General features: G+C 46.4%; 1 pseudogene; it reads left to right on the top strand.

The window, feature by feature from the left end:
* Window positions 1-1,333: 1,333 nt before the first annotated feature.
* Window positions 1,334-2,346, top strand: LOC111176518 (large ribosomal subunit protein uL5 pseudogene; annotated as a pseudogene).
* Window positions 2,347-4,963: the final 2,617 nt, after the last annotated feature.

Here is a 4,963-nt window from a genome sequence, read left to right as displayed (position 1 = left end):
CCCAATCAGTAGAAATTGACTAGAGGCCAAACAAGAAATTCAGGCAAGGCTTTACTGGGGCCCCTGCTGCAGCAGGAGGGAGCGAGAACAAGCTGTTTCCTTATATGGGGTCGGAGGGGTGGCTTAGGTGTTTTGCCCACCCCTTAGGTGGTGTTGAGTGCAGGGGGCAGGCTCAGTACCCTGCTTTTCTCCCAACACTCTGCTTTTGGCTCCCGGCTCTTCAGAACTGGCTTTTGAGTTTTTTGGTCTTTTGTATCTTTTTGTCCATAATTTGCCCCAACTCATGTACGCAGTTATTTTTAGTCCCATATAGTTTCTTTGTATTCTGTTGCTTGAGGAGAGGTTTGTCCAGGTGCAAGCACTGCAGCAAAGGTTCCCTGGCCCCAGCTGGTGTCAGTATCTCACACATATTTCATGAGTTTTTCAGAGGCTAAAAACCACCACCACATGGAAGGAATTAACTATTTGATGATAATGAGCAAGTAGCCCCCAGACCTTCTGGCACCTAAGGATTGATAACGTTAACTGCCCTGTTACCTCACCATCAACCAATCAGAGAATTATGCATGAGCTGATCCCACACGCTGGGACGCTCCATCACCTGGCCTTTAAAAAGGCTTTGCTGAAACGTTTCGGGGAGTTCTGGAGTTTTTTGGGCACTAGCCGCCCGTTCTCCTAGCGTGGCCCTGCAATAAACCTTTCTCTGCTCCAAACTCCAAACTCTTGACATTTTAGTTTGTTTGGCTTCACTGTGCGTAGGGCACGTGAACTTGTGTTCAATAACAGATTCGTGTCTGATCAGTCTTTAATTTCCCATGCAGAGGCTTAATGCATATTTTCTGAATAAAATACTTGAAAAAATCTGCCTCCACATAAATGGTACTTCTAAGTATTAGAAGAGGATTTAGAATCTCTTCGGCAACAAGGGGACAATGGATATAATTTCTAATTTAAACTCCTAGTTCATATAAATAGAAATTTTTTTCTTTTTTTTTGTTTTTGTTTTTGCGGTACGCGGGCCTCTCACTGTTGTGGCCTCTCCCGTTGTGGAGCACAGGCTCCGGACGCGCAGGTTCAGCGGCCATGGCTCCCGGGCCCAGCCGCTCCGTGGCATGTGGGATCTTCCCGGACCAGGGCACGAACCCGTGTCCCCTGCATCGGCAGGTGGACTCTCAACCACTGCGCCACCAGGGAAGCCCGAAAATTTTTCTTTAATCATTATTTTCATCAGTGTCCTCTGGTCACTGTCATAATTGAAAAAATATATTACTTCAACCATAACCAGGTTCATTGTATCAAAACATTGCATCTGACTCTCTTCCTGTTTCCCATCATGGTTCAGGATCAAGATGAAAAGGAGAAGCCCATGCGGGAACTTCGCATCTGCAAGCTCTGCCTCAACCTCCGTGTTGGGGGGGAGAGTGGAGACAGACTTACGAGGCAGCCAAGGTGCTGGAGCAGCTCACAGGCCAGACCCCTGTGTTCTCCAAAGCTAGATACACTGTCAGATCCTTTGGCATCAGGAGAAATGAAAAAAGATTGCCGTCCACTGCACAGTTTGTGAGGCCAAACGCAGAAGAAATCCTGGAGGAAGGTCTAAAGGTGCGAGAGTGTGAATTAAGAAAAAATAACTTCTCAGGTACGGGAAACTTTGGTTTTGGGATCCAAGAACACATCGATCTGGGGATCAAATATGACCCAAGCATTGGCATCTATGGCCTAAACTTCTACGTGGTGCTGGGTAGGCCAGGTTTCAGCATCACAGACAAGAAGCTCAGAACAGGCTACATTGGGGCCAAACACCTAACCAGCAAAGGGGGAGGCCATGTGCTGGTTTCAGAAGTATGATGGGATCATCCTTCCTGGCAAATAAATTCCCGTTTCAATCCAAAAGTCCAATAAAAATTGTTCAGTGAAATGTAAAAAACAAACAGACAAACAAAAAAACACCAAAAGAAAAAAAAAAAACCTAAAAAACCCAAACCTTGAATCTGAAGTTCCTAAGTGGGGAGAGGTCTACTTAGCTCCTAGCATGGACCACCTATGAAAGGAGATTCAAAGATTGTGACCTCTCTATACCCTGGACCTTCGTGTATATCATCTGCAGATAAGATGTACTGAGCACCTCAGTCTCTGGTTGCATCAGGAAAATTACTCCAATGGGAATTCACACTGGAGTTTACTTTGTTCACTCTTCAAAACAAATATTCGCAACATTATTGTAATTCAAGAGCAGGTCATCCTCTGGACGCAACTAGTAGAGTTAGTTTCACACAATGGACCATTGTTCACAGGCATCTCTGGCAACATATGCCTCCAGTAGCTACTGGCTAAAACCACCGCTGTTGGTTCTCAGGCCTAGAATAATAATCTACAGCTGCATGGTGCCTTAGTTTTGAAAGCTCTTTCTCACCAGCCAAGGTAGAGATACGGTGAAAGGTTAGAACACTTGGCAAGCTGTGTCAGTGGTTTAGTAACGTTGCACTTGTTCACCTGTATATGAGGCTGGGGGGAGCAAACACTAATTTAGAAACACACTTGTAAAACCCACGCAATCAACAAATATATTTTTGTTAAATATTTACTATATACCTATTACATACCAGGTACTATGCTAAATATCAGGGATAAAATTTTAATAATAGACACCATTGTTTTCATCATTATTACCCATACCTGTTAAAAATAAATCATGCAGAATCCCAATGCCTTCCTGGAGTCTTAACTTGCACATTTAATTCAAGAATTGCCAACCTATTTAAGGACCCGCCATGCCTTGGACGATTGAAATAGGATTCTCTTAACTATGCCCCTGATAGAAGGCACTGTAAACTTTTTTTTTTTTAATTTTATTTATTTATTTTTGGCTGTGTTGGGACTTCGTTGCTGCACGCGGGCTTTCTCTAGTTGCGGCAAGCGGGGACTACTCTTTGTTGCTGTGCGCTGGCTGCTCGTTGTGGTGGCTTCTCTTGTTGTGGAGCACAGGTTCTAGGCACGCAGGCTTCAGTAGTTGTGGCTTGCGGGCTCTAGAGCACAGGCTCAGTAGTTGTGGCTCACGGGCTTAGTTGCTCCGAGGCATAGTGGGATCTTCCCGGACCAGGGCTCGAACCCGTGTCCCCTGCATTGGCAGGTGGATTCTTAACCACTGCGCCACCAGGGAAGCCCAGGCACTATAAACTCTTGAACGTGAAGAAACTGTGATCAGTGGTTGCCTCTGGGGAGGAGAGCTAGATTGGGACACAGGGGTGAGAGGCAGGGTTTTCATTGTACAGGCATATCTGGGAGATAGCAGGGTTCAGTTCCAGATAAAGCAAATATTGCAATAAAGTCACACAATTTTTTTGGTTTTCCAGTGCATATAAAAGTTATGCTTGGGCTTCCCTGGTGGCGCAGTGGTTGGGAGTCCGCCTGCCGATGCAGGGGACACGGGTTCGTGCCCCGGTCCGGGAAGATCCCACATGCAGCGGAGCGGCTGGGTCCGTGAGCCATGACCGCTGAGCCTGCGCGTCCAGAGCCTGTGCTCCGCAACGGGAGAGGCCACAACAGTGAGAGGCCTGCGTGCCGCAAAAAAAAAAAAAAAAAGTTATGCTTACACTGTTCTGTAGTCTACTAAGTGTGCAATAGCATTATGTCTAAAAAACAAAGTACATACCTTAATGTTAAAATATCGCTAAAAAATGCTAGCTATGATCCTAACCTTTAGCAAGTCATAGTAGTAACATCAAAGATCATTGATCACAAATCACCATCATAATAAATATAATAATAATGAAAAAACGAGCAAATGCTGTTGGAGACATGGCGCCGAGGTAGGAGATAGATGGGCTCTAGGCTAGACATTTACAACTGGCATCCTGTTCACACTTCCTGGGGTGAGAAGGAGATGGGCTCCAGGCTGGACATTCATTACCAACCCTCTGTTTACATTTCCTGAAGCAAGAGAGAAATGGGCTCCAGGACTACATATTTATGAACCGGACTCCTGTTTATATTTCGAGATCTGCACCTCGATGTAAAAACCAGCAACAGAAATAGAGTAAATAACCGGACATTGGACATTTTTATGGCAGTGACAGAGTGGGACTAAACCCTGTTAAAAGATCAAGAGGTCATACATCTCCCATCCTTGGGGCAAGGGAAACATTGCACATGCACAGAAAGGTTCCTTGGGGGTCAAAAAGGAGGGGGCGCCACCCCATAATATGTGATGCTAAGGCCGTCCCACAGGCTTCTGGGCTGTAATCTAGCTTGGAAAAAGTTGCGCATGCGTGTTGGGGAGGGTCTTAGGGCAGGGCAGGTGGAAAAAGAAACCAGATAATTGGCCAAAGGTAAACAAAGACCTGGAAGAACTGCCCTGTATAAATGACCTAACAGCCTCTTTTTCGTGCTCCTCCGCAGTAGGGAAGCGCCTCCATCCTTTCTCTCCGGGTGTGCATCTCTGCCTTGCTTCTACCTCAACTAAACAAATGTTTCTGTCTGCTCTCCCACTTGTTGTGCTGTGTCCCCAATAATAAACTTTGTACCTGTTTTTACAGTTTTTGCCTCCATGAGAAATGCATTTTTCACTGGGGCAAGAGCCAGGGGGTGTGGTGGCTGGGATTCCTGGTTTTCATCCAGACTGCCCAGGTTCAATTCCTGGGCAGGGAATTAAGATCTCGCTTCATGCCACCACTCACTGCTGCCCTTCCGAAATCAGCACCAATAGACTTGCTCCAGGCAGGATTGCCACAAACCTTAAATTTGTTGGAAAAAAACAAAAAAAAGCAGTCTCTGCTAAGAGTGCAAACGGAGGTATGCCTTCCAGTGTACATTTGTGTACTGTTTGACTTTCATCGTGGGTATTTGCCTGTTCTCTGGTCTCCAGGAAGCGAGAAGGCGCAGCTGCAGACCCTCAGGCACCCACGAGGGTGGCGCCCCCGCCCTGGCAGCGCGCACAGCGGCTATGCGGGCCGGGGGTGGGTGA

The sequence above is a fragment of the Delphinapterus leucas genome, chromosome 11, assembly GCF_059928025.1.
Source record: "Delphinapterus leucas isolate spDelLeu-1000000601 "Yukka" chromosome 11, BTC_Dleu_Yukka2, whole genome shotgun sequence".
Lineage (NCBI taxonomy): Eukaryota > Metazoa > Chordata > Mammalia > Artiodactyla > Monodontidae > Delphinapterus > Delphinapterus leucas.
The sequence above is the reverse complement of the archived record's forward strand: the minus strand, read 5'-3'. Positions and strand labels throughout refer to the sequence as shown.